Source organism: Felis catus, chromosome B1 (genome assembly GCF_018350175.1).
Source record: "Felis catus isolate Fca126 chromosome B1, F.catus_Fca126_mat1.0, whole genome shotgun sequence".
NCBI lineage: Eukaryota > Metazoa > Chordata > Mammalia > Carnivora > Felidae > Felis > Felis catus.
Genome location: NC_058371.1, coordinates 134,128,176 through 134,155,457, shown reverse-complemented (window position 1 = coordinate 134,155,457; position 27,282 = coordinate 134,128,176). Strand labels below are relative to the sequence as shown.

Below are 27,282 nucleotides of genomic sequence, written 5' to 3'. Positions count from 1 at the left end.
TTTAAAATATATTTATTTATTTTGGGGAAAGCACAAGCTGGACATGAGCAGAGAGAGGGGAACAAAAGAGCTGAAGTTGGCTTTGCACTGACAGGGTTGACAGCAGCGAGCCCAGTATGGGGCTCAAAGTCTCAAACCACGAGATTATGACCTCAGTTGAAGTTGGACACTCAACGGACTGAGCCACCCAGGTGCCCCAAAACTGGATCCACTTTTAATGTTGCTGTATTAGGCACAAGGATCTGTAGGGTAAATGTCTATGAATTGCATTTTATAAAACTGTGATATGATTTCTCTCCCCTTATTTGCAAGGATCTAAATGCTATGTTAATATATATATTATATACATTCTTATATATATTCCTGTATGTTTACATAAGAGTGAGTGAGTGTGTGTGTGTGTGTGTGTGTGTGTGTGTGTGTATTCCTGAAAGGTATTGAGCATTACATGTTCTTTTCACAGAGAACCAATTCTTTTACCTACAGGGTAAATTGGTAAAATGTGTAATTATGTTGCAAATAATAAAAACCACTGAAAAATAATGTCACTTGACTGTTAACTCAGCAACATGAAATTGTTCACTGCAGCCATCTTACACAGACTGGTATCATCCCGGGCAGTAGCACCCTCCTGTCCCTGGTGTGACACAATTTACCCATGTACCCCAAGACTTCATGCTACTCTATGTGGCAGTAATAGCACTGCACCATCAATCAAACATTCTGTCCTGTTTATTTTCATTTCTTTACTTCACATTATGTGGAGCAGTATTTCTTCAGATCCATACACTAAATCACATGCAATATTTACATGAGTTATAAAGATCATATGTTTTCTGCTGTGGAATATTTTTAAATTTGCAACTCACCACTGCTTGTATGGTTTCTCATCTATAGGAAATGGTTCTAATTCAACAGCTTCTTGCATGAGTTGCCATAATGAAGATCTGAGATGGTCCTGCCTTTGGTGCTCCTCACGCTAGCCTAAAATCAAAGCAAAAACACAGAATGAGTTTGATTTGAACACTTAAATGGGAATTTCATCTGCATTAGGAAACCAAAAGACTGACAAAGATAACTGAAAATGAGTGATGGCACACAGGATGAGGGAATAAAACATCCCAGGCTGGTTTACTCTATTCAAATTTATCACAAGCACAAGAACTTTGGGGTTACCAATACCAGAGTAGCTGGATATTTTAAAATCTTGACATAAAATCTGACATGATATTTGGGTTTTGTTATATCAGTTTGGTTTTGAGATACAAGGCACCCTACTCAGCTTCTATGGAAACAGTTCCACCCTTGCATGTTTGCATATTCTGCTTTTCACATAAGATTTCATTGGAAAAATGGGTTACATGCTTACCGATAAAAGAAGAAGTTCAAAAACCTCTGAAGTATTTGAAATAGAATAAAACTAAACTGAAAATGGTCTGAAGCTGGAAACAGACCTGTATGTATGTTTTTCCTAATCTGATCTAGTTACAAAAATAGGTTTGTAACTTCAATCTGTTACTGTTACTTTTTGTGATAATGGACCAGATTCTCCAAGATTGTACCAATTTCCAATGTTCTACCCATTATCAAACCATGAGTTTTAATTTCTAGAACTTTGGAAAGTATGCTCACAATACCCAAATAAAACCATCCTCTCTGCCCCAACTAAGAGTCCCTTTCCTGGCCAGGTGCTTACAACTTACTACTAAGAATTCTTTCCACACCACACTCTCCTGCTCTGTGAACATCCCGGTGTGACCTCCAATGTCACCTACCACCATTTCAGAGGACAGGAATTTATTTCTCCTCTGAATTCCTATTATATTTAGTGTCAAATCACTAATAGGAGCCCTTGATCATATACCATCCTTGTTATTTAACCTCATCTCCCTAAATGATTATATGCTCCCAAATGGCTCCAAACTCTTCCTTCCATTGCACTTAGCAGAGAACACTGTACACAGGAGACATTCATCCAAGGACTATTTACTGAGCCCCAACAATGTGCCAAACAGACACAGTCAGTACTTGGTGGAGATTATACTTTAGTAGAGAACACAGGAAACAGGAATATGTAATTACTAGATAGTGTGATAACTGCAATGACAGAGGAAGTACAGACACTGAAGAAACCTTGCCAAATAAATGGGCCTAAGAGCTTTACTTCACTACCAATGCTCACATCCTACTTCCAGTGTATGAGAAGAGGACAATTACTTGAAGAAACCCATTTTCAGGAAGCACATGGAGAACCCAGGCAGGTTAACATCCAGAAACTAGGAGCAGTTTTACTTCTATGAAGAGAAGTCACTAAGATGAATTTCTAGTACTTTAAATCACTGCTGGGTGGTGGGGGTTTTCCCTGCATTCTAACACACACACACACACACACACACACACACACACACACACACACACACACAAACACACACACACACACACACAATGTAGCAAAAATCCTGTTTATTACTGAGCAGGTTACTCTGCAAATTCTTGATTGGCCTGTAGGGGAATTTCACTTACACCTGCACACTGTATGGGATTTCAGAGCAACTGTGGGTTAAGAATGTTTCTAAGGAACCTTCAGTCATCTCTTTTTCCATTCAAATCTTTACTTTCCACTCCTAGGAACATTAGCTTTATAAACCTATGGCTTTCACATCTCAGAGATAAGAACAGTGAGAAAGGCCATAGTGGCTTATTATGGATCTAAAGTATCAATTCACCTAGAAAATTCTTTACCAAAAATAAGTATAAATTTGTAGCACTTTTCAAGCCAAAATGCTTCTTTTTATTTAAGGATTTTTAATGTCACCTGAGTTCTCCATTTGGAGTTTCTACCAAGATTCACAATAAGACATGGGGGAGAGGGTAGGATAGTACCTAAAACATACAGATTTTTCACTCCCCCCCCCACCCTTTGCCTTGATTTTCTCATAAGGATAAAACATACTCAAACTGAAAAATCTTTAGTCAAAACCTTACAACTTTGCCATGAAAATATGTACGGAGAGATAAATTTCTGAAAATCCAAGCTACAATTCTAAATTACATTTTCTCTTTCAAAGAGAAATAATCAATGTGCAGCATGATCTTTTCTCTAATCAGCAGCAGTGTCTCATCTCATACTCATATAATGCAATAAATATATTTAATATACTAAAGGGATAAATGGGTCTTGTTCTCCTTTCCCAATAAGCATTCCCCCAGCAGTCCATAGGCCCAACTTTATCTAAATCTTCGGTCCTCAGAAGGAGGTGTGGTAAGAAAGAAATAGTCTGCAGCAAATACAGCATTGTATTCCTTTCTGTCATTACTGGACACTTTATGGTTCTTTTTGCCCAAGTGTTGCAGCGTCCAACCAAAAGCTTAAAGGAGACTACAAGAGGAGATAGTGGGCACAATGGAGAAAAAATTTTAAGTGTCAATTTGTTTACTTCTTATTCTGATCGAAGGAAGACTTGCTTTGAGACCCATTATTCTCATAAGCAAGTAAGCAATCATTTGATTTGAACCCACCAATTTCATGCAAAGTCTTTTGAGCTCCAAATGTGACCTGAAGTCACAACTAGAGCAGGAAGAGAGAATATCTGCCCCCATGTTTCACAAACAAGAAACACCCCAGTTTGTCTTTATTTTTTATCATCAGTATTAAAAGACTTTTTCCCTAAGATTACATCCAAAGAAATATATTTATTTACATAAAGCCACAATAAAACTAAAAAACAACAACAACAACAACAACAACAAAATAAAAAAAGACCTTTAAATATGGGACACTTTACCTTTAAACATGGGAGGCTTTTTCATATTATTTTGGCTAGGCAGATACCTTTCGCTTATGATATTCTTATAAGATATACTAACAAGGGAAATCCTATGAATTTCCTATAATTTAAAAACGTACATTTATTTTATAGCATTCACAACCAAGTCTCAGTTCATTCTAACCTTGAAAATCATTGACCACGTACTATGAAACCATTAAATACTAATAGCTGCAGACATACCAGACAATGACAGCAAAACACACTCGGTCCCTCTGGGATCTGTTCATAAACATCCCCTTCCAGCATGACAAACACACTCCTCCCAACAGCAGATGCTGTTCTGGGGCAAGCAAGCAGGAAGCTGGAGGCAGCTGATTTCTCCACTCTACATATGATTTCTCACTGCCTCATCAAAAAAAAATTTTTTTACCAAAACTGCGAAGATTTTGTAATGCCAGGAGCCCATCAAATTAAAGATACTTTGCAACAACAGGAGAGAGTGATGTGCAAATGAGGAAGCATGAAGACTCTTTAATATCTAAGGTCATGCCACCTTTGTCATCTGATTTGCTGTTCCGTTGTGGGGAAGAGAAAATCGTTTGCTCTGTGTAAGAAAATAAGCTAACCTGGTACTTCATGTCAATTAAGAGTGAGATCGAGGCAGAAAAGGAATACGTACCAAAAGCAGCAAAACTGCTCATCCAAACTGTCCTGCCCCTAAAATCCAAAGGTTCTGAAGTAGAGTCTGAAGCTTCTGAGCTCATGCATGAGCATCACTATCTATATTCGCAGCACATATGCTCACCTAAGGTAGAAAATGTACAGAAGCCTCTCTGAGAGAAGTGGTCATTCCTGCAACCATTTTTAATACGGTGATCAGCATTCTGTGAGATCTTCCTGGGTCTGGCAAGTAGCAGACTAGGGATGCAAGGAGGAAATTGGACCTTGGGCTGGCAATGCTGAGTGCACTTATTTTCCTGCAATCTGAACTGTGGCCTGTCCCATGACTTAGACTGCCTCTTTCCGGTTCGTTCATAAAAGTTATCATCAACCCGCCAGAAGCATGCAGTGCTGCTGTAAAGACACTGTCAGGCTCTGCAGCAAAGACAGACCATGTAAACAACCTTGTGATTCCTTCAGAGCCTACTGCCATGGGATAAGCCATTCTTTTTCGGTAGCTAGATTGCAGTACCTGGGAAGTTATGTGTTAGGAGGTAAAAGCAGAGACAGCCTCTAGATTTCAATGTACAGGGGAAGATGCATATACAGTTTTTCTTAAAATATCTCTAACCTTGATTCACTTGAAGATTTTCCAATAAATCACGTTTTTTTGCTGCAGGCACAAATACATAAATTCTGATGAGTATATTGCCATGCTCATTGCTGATTTTTTCCCAAAAGAGCTCTGACATTTCTAGGGGACACAGTATCCCAGCACAGAATATGGGAACCCTGCCATTAAAAAAAAAATGCTGCCTGCTGTGATAGGAGATCACTTTCTTAAAGGAACCCCTTACCTTTGCGACTGCAGTGCCAATGTTTTCTCTAATCTCTATCCTGACCCCTGTCCTGTGTTCCTCTTCCCAGCCCAAATTCAGCCTAGAATGTCTCTGCAAGAGTAATGCCATTAGTTTTGCAACTAAAATATATAAATACTATTCCCTACTAAAAATATGTAAATATGTTCCAAAATATTCATTTAAATTATACCTCTCAGGAAGTAAACATAAATGTATACTTAAAGACATGATTTTTTGATGTTTTATGGAACCCAGAGCATTTCTCAGATATAGGACTGAGGTCAGCACTTCTAACAAGCACAGCTGTTCTCTCTCTCTCTCCGTCTCTCTCCCCACCTCTCCTTTTCTCTCTCTCCCTCCTTCCCCCTCTTCCCCCCACCCCACCCCGGCTGTTTTTCTTCTCTTCCTTTCTGTAGCTCTGCATTGGTCTAAAAACCCCTGGTCACAATAAGAAAGCTCCCTCCCACCCCCTGCCAACCCTCACTCCAAACAGAAAGGTTTCCACACGCCCAAGTCTGGAGAGAGATGCTCCACACACAAGGAAAGGCTGGTAGCTTCTTGCCTTAGAGGTACTTCACTTCATTAACCTGCTTTCCACCCCATCTCTCCCACTTCTCCCATGCTTGCTCTCCCGCCCCACCAGGAGCAATCCATAGGCATCACCCCACCCTCCAAAAAACAGGTTAGAACCCAGAATGAGCAAAGAGCACCTACCATTCCGTGCTTGAGAACTACGATCCTGATCCAGCAGTGTTTGCCCCAGAAATCCTCCCTACTTGTTTTTCATTAACCACATTCAAATTGTAATAAGGAATAGATTCTTCGGAGGTGGGGAAATTGTTTAAAATTAGTGATGGACAGGTGATTTCCAAGAAAACCCAATCTTAAACTCACTCAAGCCCCTAGGTATTGAGGGGTGAGGAGAAAAAAGGAAAACTGTAAAAATGAAAAAAGAAAAGAAAAAGGTAAGCATATAACAAGCACCACCCACCCCCATAAAAAAAAAAAAAAAAAAAAGAAGAAGAAGAAGAAGGGGAGGTTTTTTGAAAAAAAAAAAAAAAAAGAAGAGTGGCTTGCTGAATCACCCTCTTTCACTGCCTGGAAACCATTGTGCAGCGCGATGCTGCCTGTACCATTGTGGAACCTACCAGAGGAGACGGACAGAGGGCTTGGGGAATGGGGTTGCTATGGCAACCGAAAGGAGCACACATGACGTCAAAGCCCAGAGAGGTCTAGGGAGGGGTAAGAGGGGGAAAGGGAAAGAAGAAAAAAGTCTATCTATGTGCGGCTACAGCCACTGTGTTTTCCGGTGAAATGAGGACCAGGCAAAATGGAAAGGAGTAGGGTTCCTTGGCAGCCACTATCAGGAACTACGACATCAGCAGCCAGGCTGCACAACCCACAGAAACAATCCGCTCCAAGCAGTGCTGGCTGTGTCCACAGCAGCGCTGAGGAACAAACACCGGCAGACCAAAACAACATACGAAATACGGTCAATCTCTGCTTTTCAACTAGCTCAGCTCTTTGCAAACAGCAGAAAGTGAGACGTGGGGTCTTTCTAAATGTCAAAACAAACAAGGATGCTAATAACCTCAGAGGAGAAGTGAGCATTGGAGTCCCAGCTGGATTCCAGAGGTCATTTGCACAGCACTATTATTACTCTTCTGTGTTTCCTTGTTTTTTATAAAAATCATAAATAAATGCCCACTACATCCAATTCAACAAACTGACTCTTAGATTGCAATTAGAATGTAGAAAAAAAAAAATACAGTTGATTTGAGTTAACAAACCAGGGGTTCTTTTTTTAATTGCAGATAATTCTCTGGAAAACCAACGACAATTACATTACTATATGTGGCAAATATGTCGATTTTATTTAAGTAATTTTCCCTGCCTCTGACTGTTAGAGTTTCCATACAGTTTTTTTTTTTTTTATTTTTAAGTCTCCATACAGTTTTAACATCTACAAATAGTGCGTTTTTAGAATGAGGGGAGTTAACTATTTCCACTATTTTTAAAAAGTATCAAAATTTTTAACCGTTTGAAAATATTTTCTTTATATAATTTTCAATTCACATTTGGCCAAATAGCCTCAGCCCCTGGACGTCTCAAGTTACATTATCTAACCAAATTCCTTTTTTGCTTACACAACTTTGTGGTGGGTTTCTGTCTACTGAAACCAAGTAATGCTGTTTTATACCATTGTCCATTATGTTTGGAACTAGCATACTTACATGAATAAGGAGCTTCTTCCGTATGTTAACAGAAAAGATAAAATAGGCAACAGATATAAACTAGGTAGTAATTGCAGACACTGAAATATCATAAAACTGTGGGACCACATCAGGTTTTGTTTTCATTGTTGTTGCTGCTACTTTATTCAGGAGGGAATTTAGAAAAGGAAAGTCATACATGAGTTTTCTGTCTTTTTAATCCATTGGACAAGATAAGATTTTGGAAGTCACTTTACTCTAATTTCAACTTCAATAGGAATCATTTGATTATTAACTGGTTAGTCTTGGCAATGGGCCCGCCTACAAGAAAACTATGTCTCAAGCAAAAATATGTATCGATTAGCCAAACAACTTTATAGCAAATGTAATTAGCATTCAGGCTTTTCAGTTATTGTATTCTAAGTTTTGATATCAAAAGTTAATTTTCAATAACTGGATATCAATGAAGGAAAAAATGAAACATAAAAGCTAAAATCTATAAAGCTAGTAGAATAAAATACAACTTTTAGAAGGAAAATAGCTTTCTGATCTTGGAGTAGGGAAAGATTTCTTAGGACACAGAAAGTACTCATCATAATAGAAAAAAAAATTGATCAAAATTAAAAGCTTCCTCTTATCCAAGTCACCATTAAGAAAATGAAAGAGACAAGCCACAGACTAGAAGAAAACTGTCTTGATAAACATCTGAAAATACTCTTGATATACACAAGTTCTAGATCATATAAAAATATCCTACAACTCAATGATAAAAAAACAATTTTGTTTAATGGGCAGTCTTGAATAGGCACTTGGCAAGGGAGATTTACAAATGGTTGATAAGTACATAAAAAAGCATTCGGTGTCATTGGTCATCAGAGAAATGCAAATTAAAGCTACAATAAATTAAAGCTACAATAAATTAAAGCTACAATAAATAAATGTACAATAAAGCTACAATTAAAGCTACAATAAATAGACCCATAAAAATGGCTAAAATTTTAAAAGCCTAAAAACACTAAATATTGGCTAATATATGGAGAAACCAGAACTCTCCTACATTATTGGTGCAAGTATAAAATGGCAAAACTACTTTGGGAAATGGTTTGGTAGGGTGTTTTTTTTTTTAATTATAAACATATACCTACAGTATGACTCAACAATTCTATTCATAGATAGTCACCCAAGAGAATAGAATATATTTCCATTAAAAAAAACTTGTACATAAATGTGTATGCTAGCTTTATTTATAATTGGTAAAAACTGGAAACAACTCAAAGTATATCAACAGGAGAATGAATAAGTAAATTATCGTATATTCATATAATAGTACACTATTCAGCAATAAAAAAGAATGACAACAATGAATAGGCTGAAACCAACCAATTTCTTCCACTAGGTTTTAATTCTTGATGGCACAAGTTATAAAGAGTAATAATAGATGCCAACGTTGTTTGTAGATTTGGAAGTGGATTTTACTATTTAGAGCTTTAATTCTCAACCTACTCATTTCAGTAATATTTAGATGATCAAAATGGTATTTTAAGTTTATTCTATATAGCATAGAAAATTAATTTCCTAAAATTAGATCATTTAATACAAGTTGGCTTTTTTAAAAATCAACAATAGATCCCATTCCTGATTGATAGAAACTATTTACTTAAAGCCCTCAATAAGATGATTCTAACATAAATCTCTATTTGCAACTTCTCAATCCAACACAATGTGTTTTAGAGCCTCACTTCCCCACCAAAATACAACTTTAATCAAAAGAGAAAAAGAAAAAGAATAGATACCTATTGGCATCATTGTATTTGGCAGGCACTCTACTTATGCATAGATACACCCACCACATAAACTACCACAAAAGTACCTCCTTCCTTTTGTTTGGTATTTATCATACTATACATTGTATTACTCTAATTTTATGAATATATATCCTACCTCAAACTTGACTCTAACTTAATCTTCCTTATTATTCATTGTCTTTCTGCAAGTTCCCTTTTCCAGGAATCTGTCATATCTTCCTACACTTGGTAGGTAATCAGTAAGGTTATATGCATTGTTAAGGAGTGTTAAGTTTTGAGATATCCAATATTAAAACATGTAACTTCTGTTACAACATTAAATATTTAAACTTTAACTGTTTTAAATTCTTTTCAAAGGACTTTCAAATGAAACTGTACTTAATCTAGAAGTCTGACCTGAATTCTATCAGTACTATCAATCATAAAAATTTTTGAAAGAAGACTTTTAAGTGAATAAATGAATGTAACTTCTTATTTTCAAAAGCACGGAGTTGTATTTAGTATTTCTTATATACAAGTTTATTTATTTAATGGCATGTTTGTAGTCTGTGGAAGGACTGAAGATTTGCAGGAATATTTCTTGTTCTCCAAGCAAGGAGATCTTTTTCACTTACAAATGAAAATCTTTTGGATATTACATTTTTCAAAATGAGCTACTGAAATATGCAACATCAATGAATCTCAAAAACATTATGTTAAGTGAAAAAAATGAGTCAAAAGAGCATTTACTTTATAAATCCATTTACATAAAGTTCTAGAACAAACAAAACTGTTCTATGGTAATGGAAATCAGAACTGTGATTGCCTGTGGGAGCCACAGAGTTGAAGACTGTTGAGGGCAAGACAGAAATTTCTGTAGTGATGGAATGTTCTGTATCTTGTTAGAAGTTATAAATTGTTACATAGGTATAAGCACTTGTCAGGACTCCTCAAAGTGTAATTCCTAAGGTTACTGCATTTCGCTCTATGTAAATTGAACTACTGTTTAAAAATAATAACAATAGGGACCCCTGGGTGGCTCTGTCATTAAGCATCCAACTCTTGATTTTGGCTCAGATCAGGATCCCAAGGCCATGGGATCAAGCCCCACATGGGGCTCTGCACTGGTTGTGAGACCAGTTTGGGACTCCCTCTCTCTCTCCCTCTGGCCCTCTCCCCTGCCCACATTCTCTCTCTCTCTCTCTCTCTCTCTCTCTCTCTCTCTCTCTCTCTCAAACAAAAAATTTTAATTAAAAAAGGGGAAATAATAATAATAATAATGTCAATTTCCAAGAAGAAAATTGCTGAGTAAGCAATAAGAACTCCTAAATGTGCAAATCTGGTCCCATACCTTGAATCTTGATTTTGCAGACCAGAGCAAACCCAGCAAAAGAAAAGGCAAGAACCATGTCAATAGGATCTTAAGAGATCTAGCAAACCCTCCAAAGTGAGGCAGACAATTGATGGAGGTTAACCTAACAAACAAGAAATAAGAATTCAGATATTTAAAATCAGATTTCTTAGAGAAGCCTGGCAAGAAGCACATCCCTAGGTTCTGCTGTAGGAACTATCATTCAGTGTTAGGACTCGCAATTCTGGAGGAAATGAAGGTACTAATGAACTAGCTTTCCAAACAGTAAATGGCAAGGGACTCTGGAATAGAGAAATACAAAGGAATCAAGTCAGGGAAACTGGAGTAAGAATTCAATTTCTGAATCCAAGTCGAAAATTGAACCCCCATTCATGGGGGCTTAGCAGTAAAACAAACTACTTCACTAAGATCTCTTATCAAAATTGGTCCTAGAATAGGGTTACCAACTCATACCCATTTGCCAGAAACTTCCTAAATCTCACATACCAGGAAACCCCTTGGTCCTAGGCAAACTAGGACAGTTGATCATCCTATCCCAAAGTCTAAAATGGACTTGAACCCTCAACTGACTATTAAAGGTCCCAGCCTCAATAGTTATACAAGAAAGAAGTCAAGAATTAGTTATAACAGTGATGTTGCTAAAGAGGAGTGTCACATAGCTACACTTTCAACAATTAGATTATTACACGATGCATAATGCATACGGTTTGGTAAACACAAGCAAAATTGTGAAAGATAAATCAGTAGAACTGGGTGAGTGAATAAATATAAGGGGAATGCAGAGGGTCAGTGTTGATTCAGATCACTATCATGTCAAGATATATAATAATGTCTTCTCTCAGAGTCAGTCATGTATTTTTCATGATGTTTCCACTTGGGCAACACTAGCCCTTTGCAAAACTATTTCATAATTTAAAAGTTTCAGAGATGCCTCATTCCATATCTCCCTTGTGGAAAGTTATATTTCACCTTACTAAATTAAAAGTGCTGTGAAAATGAAGTTTAAAAAAACCCCTAAATTTCTCAAAATTAAGTCAAAATTTATATCTTAAAATAATTTCCCCAGTGAAGTTTATAATTAATATCTTTTATTATTCTGTTTGGATAGGAGACACAAGGCCAACAGCTTACCATGGCTATGGCAGTCTTGTATGGAGTGAACTTAAAATACTAAAGGTTCTTCATATAATCCAGCTATTCCCTTGTGGGTATTTATCCAAACAAAGTGAAAAACCAAATGAAAAAGATATCTGCACCCAAATGTTCATTGCAATATTGTTTACAACAGCCAAGATATGAAAACAACCTAAGTGTCTGTCAGCCGATGAATGAATTGTGGTATAGATAGATACAGATATAGATATAGATATAGATATAGATATAGATATAGATTATATAGATTTATAGATATATATATCAGCCATAAAAAAGAATGAAACCTTGACATTTGCTACAGCATGGATGGACCAGAGAACAGAATGGTGGTTGCCAGAGGTGGTGTGGGGAGTGGGTGAAATGGATGAAGGAAGTTAAAAGGCCTAACTTTCCAGTTATAAAATAACCATCTAGGAGATGTAATGTGCAGCATGGTGACTATAGCTAAAAAATTCTATAACTATATATAGTGATGAATGTTGGCTGGACTTATTGTGGTGATGGTTTTGCAATATATTTAGGTGCAATATATATTAGGTATATTTTATTGTACACCTGAAATGAATGTGATGCATGTCAATTATACTTCAATAAAAAATGAAATATTAATGGTTCCTAATAAGAGTAAACTTTGTGATCAGTGTCATAGAATAAGGAAGGATCTAACTTTGTACCACTTTTCTTTTTAACTAAAAGACTTTATATTTCAGAGAAGTTTTAGGTTTACAGAAAAATTGAGTAGAAAATTACAGAGAACCCTCATATACTCTGCTCCCCTCCCCACAGATTATTAACATATTGCATCAGTGTGGTAAGTTTCTTACATGATGAACCAAATAATGATATGTGATCATCCATTAAAGTCTATAGTTTATATTAGGGTTCACTCTTTGTATTGTACAGTTCTATGGGTTTTGACAAAGGTACAATGTCATGCTTGCACTCACTTTTAATTTTCTTCTTGCTTAGAAGTCTATTTTACATTCAGGTAACAAGTGTATTCACATCAAAAGAAAGTAGATAAGATTGGTCTGCTGAAAGGTTTTCCTAATGGACAGATCAAGACTGTTAGAAGTCAGTGGCAGAAAATGTACTTCGAACCAACTTTTATTAAGCTTATAAAAGTATTAATTTTTTTTTCACTAAGAACACCCATAGCTAGCCAAATTATATCCCTTTGTGGTTAAATACACTTTGTACATGCAGAATGTCTGATGCAAAGAAAATAGTGGTTATACCAGATTTTCAGGATCTTTGGTTTTTTTGAAAGTCTAGATTTAGTTTACAATAATAAGGGGGAAAGAAATTCTACTTAAAAATAATACCAAAGATGCTTCAGTTTCCTCAGGTAGCAACAGTTTAAAATATCTAATTAGAGGATTTGTCTTTTGAACAACTATGCTAATAGAAAAATGCCTTTTCTTAGATTCCAGTAGAAGCTGGTTTGTGAGATATAGAAACAGCTATTCTTGCCAGACATCCTCAGGTTTATCCACACTTCAATCCATACACAGCTGTAGCAATTCCAATTTGCCTTATCCTTGCTTTACTGCAGTGCCTCAGAAGCATGACCAAAGTATCAAGATACCATGGATTATATTTGAGTTTGGTCTAGAAATTCACTTTCTTTTTTTTTCATTTCTTTTTTACTTTTTACTATTTTTATTTTTATTATTTTATTTTATTTTTTTTAATTTACATCCAAATTAGCATATATAGAAATTCAACTTCTTACCACTTTGCAGCAACTCGTATCTTCATTAAAAAGGCTATTCTTTTTTTTTTTTTGCTTTAATGAAGTATAATTGATAAATAAAACTGTAAGATATTTATTTATTTACCTTTTTTTTTATTTTTTTTTCGACGTTTATTTATTTTTGGGACAGAGAGAGACAGAGCATGAACGGGGGAGGGGCAGAGAGAGAGGGAGACACAGAATCGGAAACAGGCTCCAGGCTCTGAACCATCAGCCCAGAGCCTGACGCGGGGCTCGAACTCACGGACCGCGAGATCGTGACCTGGCTGAAGTCGGACACTTAACCGACTGCGCCACCCAGGCGCCCCAAAACTCTAAGATATTTAAAGTGTACAACGTGATGATTTAGTACACATATATATTGTGAATAGATTCTCCTCATTAAGTTAATTACTGCATCCATCACCTCACATATCATATTAACCTTCCTTTGGGGGGTGGAAGGTAAGAGCACTCAAGAGCCACTCTTTCAGAAAATTTTAGCTATACAACTACAGGTGGCATGTTACACATTAGATGCTTGGAGCCCATTTATCTTATAACCAAAAGTATGTATGTACCTTTTTACCAATCTTTTCCTATTCTTACCACCCCCATCCCCCAGCACATGGCAACCACTTTTCTAGTCTCTGTTTCAATGATTTCAACTTTTTTAGGGTTCCCTTCTAAGTTCAACCTTACAGTATTTGTCTTTGTCTAGCTTGTCTCATTTAACATAATATCCCCAAGGTCCATCCATGTTTTCTGTCTCAGTGGTAGAATTTCTTAAAGGGCTATTCTTACCTCTGATTCTGACTTGCTATCATTGTGCTCAAAAGATGGTCACTGAGACAGGCCAAGAGACAAAACACAAGCCCAAACTTTTAATAAAATTTAAAATAAAAGGTTAATAATAACAAATTTAGATCTTCTATCACTACTAAATGAAATTTCCCAATATTAGAAGGCCTATCTTTAAACATGATATGAGAAGGTTTTGTAATCACTCACTAGTTAGTGAATTCTGGGTTTGTGCCATAGAACAACAGTGTAAGTAATGGTGATGGTACCCAAGACAATCAAAGGAGTACTAATCAGAATTAATAATACATTACAGGATTTGGCATATTTGGTCTTCTATTTTTAGGGGCGCCTGGGTGGCTTGGTCGGTTAAGCATCCGACTTTGGCTCAGGTCATGATCTCGCAGTCTGTGAGTTTGAGCCCCGCGTCGGGCTCTGTGCTGACAGCTCAGGGCCTGGAGCCTGCTTCAGATTCTGTGTCTCCCTCTCTCTCTGCTCCTCCCCTGTTCATGCTCTGTCTCTCTCTGTCTCAAAAATAAATAAACGTTTAAAAAAAATGTTAAACCAAATAACCATTAGCATAAACATATATACAGCTTACGCTTGCTGGGTTTTCCAATTATACCCCCAAAAATTCTTAGAGTATCTTAAACATGTCATTTAACCTTCATTGGAATGTTATATTCAAGAGGGAGACAGGGAAATAGAAATCCAATTTTGAAAATTGTCTAAACTCATGAAGATATGCAGTGATAATAGCATAAATTTAGTATGTATCCTGTATACGTACAGGAGGTTTTTTTTTAATTTTTAAACAATGTATAAATACTTTTAAGGCTTATTTGGAATATGTATAGATAGTGAAAAGGGTACTGGACTCATCAACAGACTTTCTTTAAATCCTAGCTATGCTGTTTCCTGTCTGTGTGACTTGAACAAATCACATAGCCTCTCCATTTCCCAATTAAGGCATTGACATAATAGACATAATAATATTCACTTCACAGAATTTTCATGAGAATCAAATTACATAATGCGTATGACTGTGCCTGCTACAACCGTTGGCATATGACAGCCACATAATAAATATTGAACATTCAACTGAGTCTATCTGCAATAAGAAACATGTAGCCCACACTTAAATTTACATTTCTTAATACAATTTTGAAAGCTATAAACATTGTCCAGTGCCCCAGAAGCATTCATCTTCTGTTGCTTGACGATGTTTTTAAAGTATATACACAAGGGGAGATGCAGTTGATCATAGGGTACTTGGCAGTGTTGAAGAAGCACTATGGAACTAAGAATAAACTTGAAGGAATTTAAGCCTACCTTAAATTTAGCTAGTCTACACTTGAGAAACTACCTTTAAGCTAGTCTACACTTGATAAACTATTCAAGACATCAGCAATTCTCCCTGGAAATTTCCCAGAGAAAATTCAGTTACTTGGTCAGCAGATATTCAGAGATATACTATTTCATAAATAGAGAACCAAATCAAGAAAATCAAGCAAAAACTAGTACAGCTGTTGGAGCTGTGTGATATTCTTATAATTTAAATAAAACCAACCAGTAAATCACTGAGCAGCATACAAGTACAAAGCACTGTGTTAGAGATTTAGAAAAGAAGTTCAAGACATGGGACCTATTCAAAAGAAGCTCAAGGGGCCCTTGGGTGGCTCAGTCAGTTAAGAGTCTGACTTCGGCTCAGGTCATAATCTCACAGTTCGTGAGTTCTAGCCCCATGTCAAGCTCTGTGCTGACAGCTCAGAGACTGAAGCCTGCTTCAGATTCTGTCTCCCTCTCTCTCTCTGCCCCTCCCCAGCTCACACTCACTCTCTCTCTCTCTCTCTCTCTCTCTCTCTCTCTCTCTCTCTCAAAAATAAATAAACATTAAAAAATAATAATAATAAATAAAAAGAAGCTAATGAGCTTATTGCAAAGTCAAGACTGACTCACTTGAGAAAAAAAAATCTATAAAGAAGTCCCTAATGTAGGATAAAAACAATGAAGTCTCTAGTTCAGAGAGGGAAGACCTCAACATGAGCCTGAATGCTGAAAATATGGGCCTCCAATCCTGTATCTGTTGAGAAGCAGCACAGACCGACAAAAATGCAAATCTCAGTTTTAATTCCATGATGACTAATTACCCAATAGATGTTGGGCAGACTCTCCTCCCTAGGTTTGGGTCTTTTCATCATAAAATATTGGGCCTACATTACATGATAATTATAGTTCTGTAACAAAACAGAAGAGAGTCTTAAGATGATTCTTGAGCAATGAATAGAATTTGGGCAGTTGAGATTTAAGGAGAACAGACTTAAAAGGAAGGAAAAATAGATCATATTTGAATGAGAGTAAAGAGATAACACTCTAACTAAAGGGAGAAGAAAAGTACTGGGATAAATGGAAAATCTTCAACCAGATTGTCTTAGGAGGCAAAAGATGCATACTGAACATTTGCATTACAAATGAAAATATAAGGCAGTGATAACAGGAGCCACTGCTGAGGTCAGTTCTAGCTTTCTGAGTCATTTAATATGTGTTACCTTATAATAATAAAGTAATAATTGCTATTATTATTATCACCAATATCACCATAAACATCATTATTTTAGCTATCTATTCAAAGGATACTCTGTACCAGGCACTAGGCTACATTTACAGACATCGACTCTAATCTCACAGCGTATTTTACATATAATTTATTGTCAAATTGACTTACATACAACACCCAGTACTCATCCCAACAAGTGCCCTCCTCAATGCCCATCACCCATGTTCTCCTCTCTCCCACCCATCCCCCATCCACCATCAGCTTGTTCTCTGTATTTAAGAGTCTCTTGTGGTTTGCCTCCCTTCTTCTCTGCTTGTAACTATTTTTTCCCCTTCCCTTCCCCCATGGTCTTCCGTTTAGTTTCTCAAGACCCACATATGAGTGAAAACATATGATATCTATCTTTCTCTGAGTGACTTATTTCACTTAGCATAATACCCTCCAGTTCCACCCACATTGCTGCAAATGGCATGATTTTATTCTTCCTCATTGCCAAGTAGTATTCCATTGTATATATAAACCACATCTTCTTTATCCACTCATCAGTTGATGGACATTTAGGCTCTTTCCATAATTTGGCTATACACAGCATTTTTTTTTGATCATTATCTCACTAACATCTGTTGATCATCCACTATGTGCTTGGGCTCATGCTACATTATTACAATCCTCACTACTATCCCATCAGGTACATAAGATTATTATCCCTACTTTATGGACAAGACAATTAACATAAAGAGAGTTTAACTCATCTGTCCAGGATCATACAGCTAAAAACTAGATGAATCCAGATTTAAATCCATGCATATCTGACTGAAGTTTCTCTTTTGAGACGTTGGGGGGATGGGGGATGCTAATGAGCTTAAGTTATAAAAGTAGTATCATCCAATAGGAAGGTCTTTCCTCACATTCCCAATCAGAGCACTGATCATTTCCTATCGTTACCGCTTCCTTTGTGGTACATGAGGAGAATTGGCAGTCAGGGCAATACAACCTTTATGCAGAAGCAGTGAAACCCCCAAATAAGAAGGCAGAAGAAGCCCTTCAAGGATGTAGTGAAACACAGCTTTTTAAAAACATGGATGGCATGGCTGTGAACTGCTGAGAAACAGCAGTAGCTAATAGAACACCTGGTATTCCTCTATAAAGAATGTGACTGCTCTTTTTTTCAGCAAAGATTTCTAAGCCAACTGTGAACCTAAAAGACAAAGTTTCAGTTTCTTCAAATAGCTACAATTCCTAAACTGAAAACCCACCTCCTATAGGCAATGTAGAAAAGATATTGGTAGTAGGCCTTCAAACGCAGCTGTATACTTTTATTGGAGACATTATCTATAGAAATGAAATTCAATGGTATTGTGAATGCATGTAGACACACGCACAAATACAAACAAGTATTCATCCAGTCAACAAATACTCATTGAATATCTACTGTAATGGTAAAGACAAAACTTGTTCAGATATTGCTTCTGCTCATTGAAGGGACTCAATGTTTTACTAGACATGAATATGAATAAACATAAAGCAAGGTTTTTAAATTGCTAATTCAGTAGAGAAGTGAGAATAAAGCAATGGAAGTTTGGGGAAAAAATTATTTCTAGCTACAGTGATTGGGGAAAATCTTAGAAATGCACACTGTGAAAAAATAGAAACTATATATACTGGTCTCTGCCTCTCTCCCTGCTCCCTGCCACATTCCTGGCACAAAGTTCCTAAATCCTTTGGAATTTCCTGGGTCTTAGGAGGGAGCATATTTTGTTCTAATGAGGAGACTCTTGATAAGCTCCTAGAAGGTTTCAGGATGGTGGCTGGTAATGAGAAAGATCAAGCCGTTATTAGAAAGTTGGAAATTTAGCTCCATCTTCCATATCCTGGGAAGGGGAAATGGGTTGGAGATTAAGTTAATGATCAATCATGCCTATGTGATGAAGCCTCCACAAAAATCCCAAGAAGATCAGAGAGTATAAGTGTTTCCCTGAGTTCTGTGTGCTGTCTTAACAAGTAATAGGCTCCAAGGAGGGGGTCATGGACACCTCTGATTTGCAGCCAAGTTACACAGAAGTTGTGTAACCTGGGAACATACGACTTGTTATTGGTATCTCAAGGGGGTGGGGGAAGTCTTGTGGGACTGAGCCCTTAATCTGTGAGGTCTGTGAAAACTCTAGTTAGTGTCAGGACTGAATTGAACTACAAGTTGATGTCAAAGAATTGCTTGTGTGAGGGAAAAGTCCACATATCTGGCATCAGAAGTGACACCAGTGTTTACACAGGTCAGAGTCACACAAAGTTACACCAGTGACTCTTGAAGTGTTGTGAGATGTGAGTGTGGTAAGAGAAAAACAGAAGTGAGTTTTTCCATTCACACACATAACACACATACACATATATAGCATAGTCAGTGATAGATTTTATAGGAAATTTCTAGAAGTGTAGAGAAGGAATCAGCCTAGGGTAATGAAGAGACCACTGACTAAAGATCTATAACACAAATAGGAATGCTTTAAACACAAAAATAGGCCAGGTTACTCACTATCACAAATAACACCAGGAAATTACAACAGCTTCCAGTGATAAATTCATGATAGGCAAATCTGAAATGAAGTTCAACTCACAAAACATACAAAAATTCAATAGAAACCAGATTCAGTTTGCAAGAAATAAAACAGTTCAATAGAAAACACCCTCTCAGTCCATAATACTAGTACTCTCTTATGTGTGCACCTCATACAATTTTCTGTAATAAATGCTGTGAACTTGTCATCATTCTAATACAGTGGATATAAACACAAATTAATTCCCTCATTTCCACAACAGTTTAACACAAAATGGAGCATCTACAATGTGCCAAGCATTGTGCTATAGTCTTCAACATTTATTCTATTCTGGGCATTATGCCACTCCTCTGATGAAATGTAATTCACACTCAGTTAAATTGAGACCTACCCAGTCAAAATCCAATCATCTCTCAACATAAAGAAAAATATTCTATAATAAAGGAAATCATTCCCTTTTTTCTCCTTGTATAGTCTGAAAGACTAGAGGTATTTGGATCTAGTGAGATACCAGTAAGTATCTAGCATATCTAGAAGAGTGGCTGGTAAACATTCAATGCACTTTTGTTGAATGAATAACAAATGAATCAGTAAATAAAACAATCAAGTATAAGCAATGTAAGGAGCACATGTTTTAAAGTTTCTGTCATATATCGAATTGTGTTCCCTCAAAAAGATGTGTTGAAGTCCTAACCTCCCAGTACCTCAGAATGTGACCTTATTCAGAAAGACAGTCCAGGTGGTTTGCAGATGTAATTAGTTAAGATGAGGTCACACTGGAGTAGAGTGAGCTTCAAATCCAATACAGGGCAGGCCCGTAATCCATTAGCGACGTGGTGTCCTTACAAAAGGGGGAAGTGTGGACACAGATAGACATGCATGGAAAAAAGATATTTGAAGTGGCCAGGGAAAGGACAGCCATCTAAAGCCAAGGAGAGAGGTCTGGAACAACTCCTTCCCTCACAGCCCTCAGAAGGAATCAGTCCTGTCAACACCTTGCTTTCACATTTCAGGCCTCCAGAACTGAGAGACAATAAATTTCTGTTGCTTGTGCTGCCTAGTTTGTGGTCTTTTGCTCCAGTTGCCCTTGGAAAATTAGTACAGTCCCACAGCTTCCTTTCTTGCTCACTTACAGTCTTCCCAGAGAAACCGTCATGATCAATTGTATCTTGTATCTTCCTTACACAAAACACACAGTGGCTTCCAACACACTGAGGATAAAATTCAAATTCCTTATCATGGCCTCCCAGGCCCCTCATTCACAGATTCCTGGCTCCCTCACTGACCTCATTCTCTACCCTCTCTCCTTCACTCGTTTCTCCCCCCAGCCAGCACTGACTTTGCTGTTTCTTGGAAAAGTCAATATTGCTTCTACCTCATGGCTTTTGCACTCATTGTTCCTTCTATAACTGTCTTTCTTAATATGTGCATTATTTGTATCTCATTTCATTCAGAACTCATGGAAAGTCCTCTAGAGAGGACTTTCTGACAAGCCTGTTTAACATAGTGTCCCACATCACCTCCATCCCTTACTCAGTGGCTATGTTTTTCTTTATAGCAGTTACGTCTTCCTGATAATGTTAAATGTTTATATGTCTATCTTCTGTCTTCCCCATAAAATGTATGAGGATGGGACAACATTTTGTTTACTGTTGTGTCTTCAACAGCCAAACAATGCCTGATGTGCAGCAGATACACTAGGTAAATATTTGGTAAATGACTAAGTGCGACAATCTTACACATTTACTCCGATATCCTTGAAAATCTATGAAAGAAGATATTATTCAGTCACTAAACAACTATTTGGCACTTCTTTTGTACCCAGGTCTGGGATAGGCCTTATGTTAGGCACAGAAGAGATACACATAAATCTCTCATGGACCTGGTCCTCAAGAAGCTCGGGGCAGTATTTAATTGTGTTCCATGAATTGCTACAGGCAATGTACAAACTGTAAAACTACAAAGGAGAAAACAGTCAGTTCCACCTGTCAGGTAGGAAAAGCTTAACAGAATAAATAACAGGTGAATATAGGCTTAAAATAACTCCAAAAGGAAGAGGCAACATAAACATGTGCAGGGTAGCATGGAACAGTCTGATGGGTTCAAATAATGAAAAGTAGTTAAGTAAGGTTGGAGCACAAGAACACAAGGGCATGAGAATGGCAGTGTTTGTGTGGCTAAGAGTTGAGGCTTGATGAAAAGCAGAAACCAGATAGCTGATTTCCCATTTTAAGGAATTAGGAGTTTATCTTAGAGCCCAAAGAATCCTCCTTAAGACACAGCCTAACAGACACATCACTATTTTAAGCTCTGAAGGGAATGAAACCAAATCTCTAATGGTATGCATCACAACTCTACCACAGGCACTTCCAGAGTGTAAAAAATCATTTTGCACGTGAATGATACATTTGTTAGGGATGGGAGTTGTTTGGTTTCTTTTTATTTTCTATTAAAATGTGATTTGGTCAAGATCTATTATATGTTGGCTTACAGTCTCCAATTTCATAATTCTCACTCCTTTATGTAGGTCTGAATTCCCTGGCATCAACACATCTCTGGAGACACCATGTCACAATTATTTGTTGACTTTGCTGGAAGTAATTTAGCCCTAAACTGTGCCTTTGCCCCAGTCTTACAAATAGAACAGGCCAATCATGATAAAAACTGCCACTGATAAATTGGCTTTCGAACCATTTTAGTCCTGAGCTTCAGGCCTCTGGTTATCAGTTTTCTAAGCACAATTGTTTAGTGCATTCCTCTGGATCCTTGTTTTCAATTTTTTTAATGAAATCTTTTCTCCTTTTCTTCAACAGAGTCTCACACAGAGCCCAGTGTATAAAATTTTGTACAGCAATGTTTAATTAATTATAAATGCATTATGCAGATTCAAACTTATCCTATTTCTATACAGTAAAAGTGATCAATGAGCACAATGTGGTTATTTTAATAAACTGAATCAACCCTGACTTATGGATGACAGTGGCAGACCTGTCATTATCAGCATGAAATCTGACTCTATTTTTTGTTGTTGGAAAATCCATTTTTTAATGGATCTGGTTCACAGATCCTGAGTTTAAAAAAGGAAAGAGGGAGACCAAAGTAGAGCTAGAAACTTCTAATCTACAGCTCATGTAAAATTAGTTTATATAGATTGGAGGTTATAAACCCAACACCCTAGACTCTAGAGCCTGGAGTCAAATCCAGTTTAGTTCATAATATATGTTTTTTAATTAGTTGCCATAGCTTAAAAATTGAAGGATTTGGGGGTGCCTGGGTGCTCGGTTGGTTAAGTGTCCAACTCTTGATTTCAGTTCAAGTCATGATCTCACAGTTTGTGGCATCAAGCCCCATGCCGGGCTCACTCTGTGCTCTCTCAAAATAAATAAACTAAAAAAAAAAGAAAAAAATTGAAAGATTTCATTTAAAAAGCAGGATTTCTGGCTTCTCCTGACATTTCTGAGGATATGGCAATATTACTTACTTGTGACAGCTTTAGATGGTTTGCTCTTTTCAGATGGATTTACACACACACACACACACACACACACACACACACACACACACACAACTTCCACTCACTATTACCTGGATCCTCTAGCTTTAAATTTGTGTTCCCTGTATTGTATATGCAAAGACAGTGGGAAAATCTTTATTCCCTTCTCTGTCTCTACTCCATCACGCTAGTCCATCACCTTTAATTCAACCAACCATCAGCCTCCTCTTGGACCACTGCATTGCCCTCCCAAATGTTCTTGTTCTATGGCTCCCGTCTCTGAGCAGTACTGGCTGTATTTGCCCTTGGATTGATCCATTCCTTGTCCTTGTCCTTCACTCCTATAGCCTGCATTTTCCAGACACTCATTCCAGCTGTCTTTTGATTGGGTTCAATCAGTGGGAAAGCACTACAGGAGGGAGAGAATAAAGGGAAAAGCCAAGGTATTAATGTCCCTCCCTCTCTGCCTTAGGCAGTGCCTCTGGCAGGAGCACCTCTCTCCCATGGCCCTAGCTCCTGAAGTCCTCACACAGGCTGTCTGTTCCCTCTAGGAATACCTTTGTATCACTCAAGGTCACAACAGGAAACAGATGGTACATTTGAAAAGGATAATTTGAGGTGGATATTTTTTTACAAAGGGATTATTTACAAAGGTGTAAGTCTGGAGGAACCTTGAGGGATAGTGTTTAGCACTCCCGGAAATGAGGAGAGCAGCAGGTAGAAGTGTCCATTTTGTGAGGGGCAGTCACCTTTCAGGCAACAGACAAAGCAAACTGAAGATAATTTTAACAGGGAATGAGCCAGGGGAATAAAATCCCTAATATTGCTCTCCTCCCTCCACAGAGCTTCTCTCCTGTGGCCCTACTGACATCATTTTGGACTCGTAATTCCATGTGAGGGAGGGAGTACTGTCCTGTGCATTGTAAGATGTTTAGCAGCATCCCATTAGATGCTGTGACAACCAAAACTGTCTCTGGGCACTGTTGAAATGTCCCCTGGAAATCAAAATCATTCTCCAGTTGAGGATCACTGAGGAACCTATTATAGTCCATTCACATTAGCCTCCCAGAGCAAATAAAAGGGTGACCAAAGGTGGAGAGTGTCTCTGGAGGGGCCAGTGGAAAAGATTTAGCACAACTTTTTACCCCACATGACCTGGCATTGACCTCACTCATTCTTCAGATCTCAGTTTTACATAGGACGTACCACCCTTTCCACCAGCCCCACCACTTATTAAATTAAGTTCTTATTCATTATTCTAATTAGTTGTACCCATTATTTACCTCAGACTTTATCACAGTTGGCAATTCTGTATTTTATTTGTCTGCTTATTTTTTATATGTGGTTCACCTATGAACTGAAAACCTTTTGACGGTACAGGCCATGGCAGGGCTGCTAGTTCACCACCCACATAGCACAGTGGCTAACATAAAGTTGAAACCCAATAAACACATGATGAATAACTTAATTATGAATAAATGTGCTAAGAAAACAACATAGGTTAATGTATTGATTTTTGTTAGGTTAAATCTATTTTGGGTCACATTTGAGTGTTCTTATTGCTAAATAATATACACTTAAAATATGCTCAAGAAATAAAATCTGACTCAAATATTCACACAGCTCTTACCTCATATTCATGAAAAACATTATGAAATCTCTTACTTGGTATAACTCCCTTATTTTATACATGAAACCAAGCTAAGCTAATGGAACAGGCTGAAACAGGCAAACTAATAATAATAAAAATATTTACTGAAAAGCATACAAAAGTGTGTATAACGAATGCAATTTGGACTATAGAAAAATTTTAAATACAGAAAAGTTAAAAGGTAGAAATAAAAAGTAGTCACTGGACATGCTAACGTAATTAATTAAATGAATAATAATATTTAAGATAAATAAGCTCACATGTATATTCACATTCATGGCAGCATTATTCACAATAGCCAAAAGATGGAAGGAGCCATGTATCTGTCAATGAATTAATGGATAAACAAAATATGGTATATACATATTTTATACAATAATACTCAGCCTTGCAAAGAAAGGAAATTCTGACACATGCTACAACATGAATGAATATTGAGGACATTATGCTAAGTGAATAAGCCAGTTACAAAAGTGCAAACACTATATGATTCATTTATAGGATACACCTAGATTAATCAAATTCACAGAGATAGAAAGTTCAATGTTAGTAGCCAGGGTCTAGAGGAAGGGGGTAATGGGGACTTGTTTAACGGTTATAGTGTGTTGAAAAACAAAATACAGCTGAGTTCATGTGAAAATCTAATGGCTCTGTTAAACAATTCATGAATCAGGCACCATTCCATCTAGCAAGTAGAAGGAAGCTCCTCTGAATTGAATAAAACAAAGGTTTCTAAAGGCAGAGAGAAGATATTGAAGAAGAAAGAGGAAGATGGTGGTGGGGGGGGGGCCGCGGGGGGGGGGGGGCGGCTGTTGACAGGTTGAAAGCTACATTCCTAGGGAGTTGAGACTGCAGTTAGGTTAGGTATTTAGGTATTAAGTCTTCGTTCACGGACTTGGGGACTTAACCCGAGGAACGCCATTTTGGGCCTGTGGTTTTCTTTTCAACAAGAGTTTCAGTTTTACAAGATGAAAAAGTTCTGGAGACTGGATGCTAAACAATGTAAATATACTTAACACTATTGAACTGTATACTTAAAATGGTTAAAATGGTAAATATTATGTGTATTTTACCACAAAAAATAAATTTTAAAAATGCAAAAAAAATAAGTAAATATATAAATAAATAAAATCATTCAAGATACTAAAATAAAAATAAGCAGCAACTATGGAAGTACAAAGTCCTTGGATTACCAAAAAACAGGCATAAATTTTATCTGAGACTGTGACCCACCCAGTTCCTGTCATGGTGATGCTCACTGTATGGCGATGTTCACTGTCATGGTGAGCATTACTGACGCTCGCTGTTGGAGAACAACTGTTTAAAGTCAGTGTGAGAAGCAGCATGGAGTAGTGTGAAGTGCATCGATGCAGAGAAAGCTAACCTGGGTTCAAATCCCTGCTTCTACTTTTTACTTGCTTTATGACCTTGAGCAAGCTGCTTGACTTCTCTGTACTTTAGTTTTTTCATCAGTAAAGAGGGTTAATAATCCTACATTTCTCATAAAATTGTTATAAGAATTAAGTTAAGAGTTTTAAAGTGCTTAGAAGACACTCTTACATTGTGAGTTAAATAAGATAATAGTTTCAGACACACATTAGACCTCCTTTCCATAAAAGCTTGTTTTCTTTATTTTCTTTCCCTTTGGGTACAAGACTAGAAGAATCCAAACTCCTTACAATAAACTGCTCCCCTAAGAGGTATTGAGTATTTACTCCATGCCCAGTAACCAGCAAGTGACAAATCCATCAGCCTTTCAATGATCCCTCTGTGCTGTGTGACCTGGACAATAATGGCCCTAGGATCTCCCACTGTCAGACCAAGTTTTCCTCAGGCAGGGATTCACTTCCTATTCTTTCATTAAATCTTTGAGCCCTCATTTCTCCACTCAGCATATGATGGGCAGGTAGAAAAACAATTCATGAATTCAACTCCCTTCCTGGATTTTATTTCTACATTTTCCCATGGAACATCTTAGTGTCCAAAAGAAAACATTAATTCATTTCATGAAGAATCTGACTTAGTGTGAACCAGTAAAATAAAGTAAACTGTTATTAACCAAAAATAATCAAATTAAACACTTAGACATGACTTCAAAACCTAGAAATTTTGCCTGTTTTCTAATAGAGAACAAAATAATATTCCCTTCTCCAATTTTATTTTATCCCTTAAACATAGATTTGATATATGAATTTTATTTTTTTTTTTAATTTAAATACCATTACAAAGAGTTGGGTATCCTACCAAGAATACAAATACTTTTTTTAAAAAAAGAAAGAAAACTTATTCAATCATGAATAGAAATGACATAATGTACCTCAACATAGTTGAAAGGCAAAAAAGAAATATGTGTAGCTAAAGTGCATAATAATTCTAATGAATTAAATGGCCTACTTTATCTTTGTTGATTAATTTTTAATCCTCACATCTCTTGCTCTCATTTCTCAACAACATAGAAGACATATCATTTATTTTATCATTATATCCTAAAGTTTCACGGACTAGTTAGTACTCACTAGTTCTACAGTGCACTTAAAAATTACAAGCATTGGAGAAATATGAAAGTTCTCCTTACCCTTTACCGTTACTTCATTTATCTGGGCCGTCTCTAAAATATAGAATGTTAGCTTTGATTTTGTCATCAGACTGTTCATTCATTTAACAATTTCTATTGACTGC

General features: G+C 37.0%; 1 protein-coding gene across 5 annotated transcripts in view; it reads right to left on the bottom strand.

Annotated features, from left to right (window-relative positions):
• MAPK10 (mitogen-activated protein kinase 10) overlaps positions 1 to 27,282 on the bottom strand; it is a 556,698-nt gene that overhangs the window by 308,921 nt on the left and 220,495 nt on the right. For all 5 annotated transcript variants that reach the window (XM_045056136.1, XM_045056131.1, XM_045056133.1 and 2 more), the window contains exon 6: positions 870 to 984. The gene's annotated coding sequence lies outside the window, so the exon portion shown is untranslated. The remainder of the gene's footprint in view (positions 1 to 869; positions 985 to 27,282) is intronic.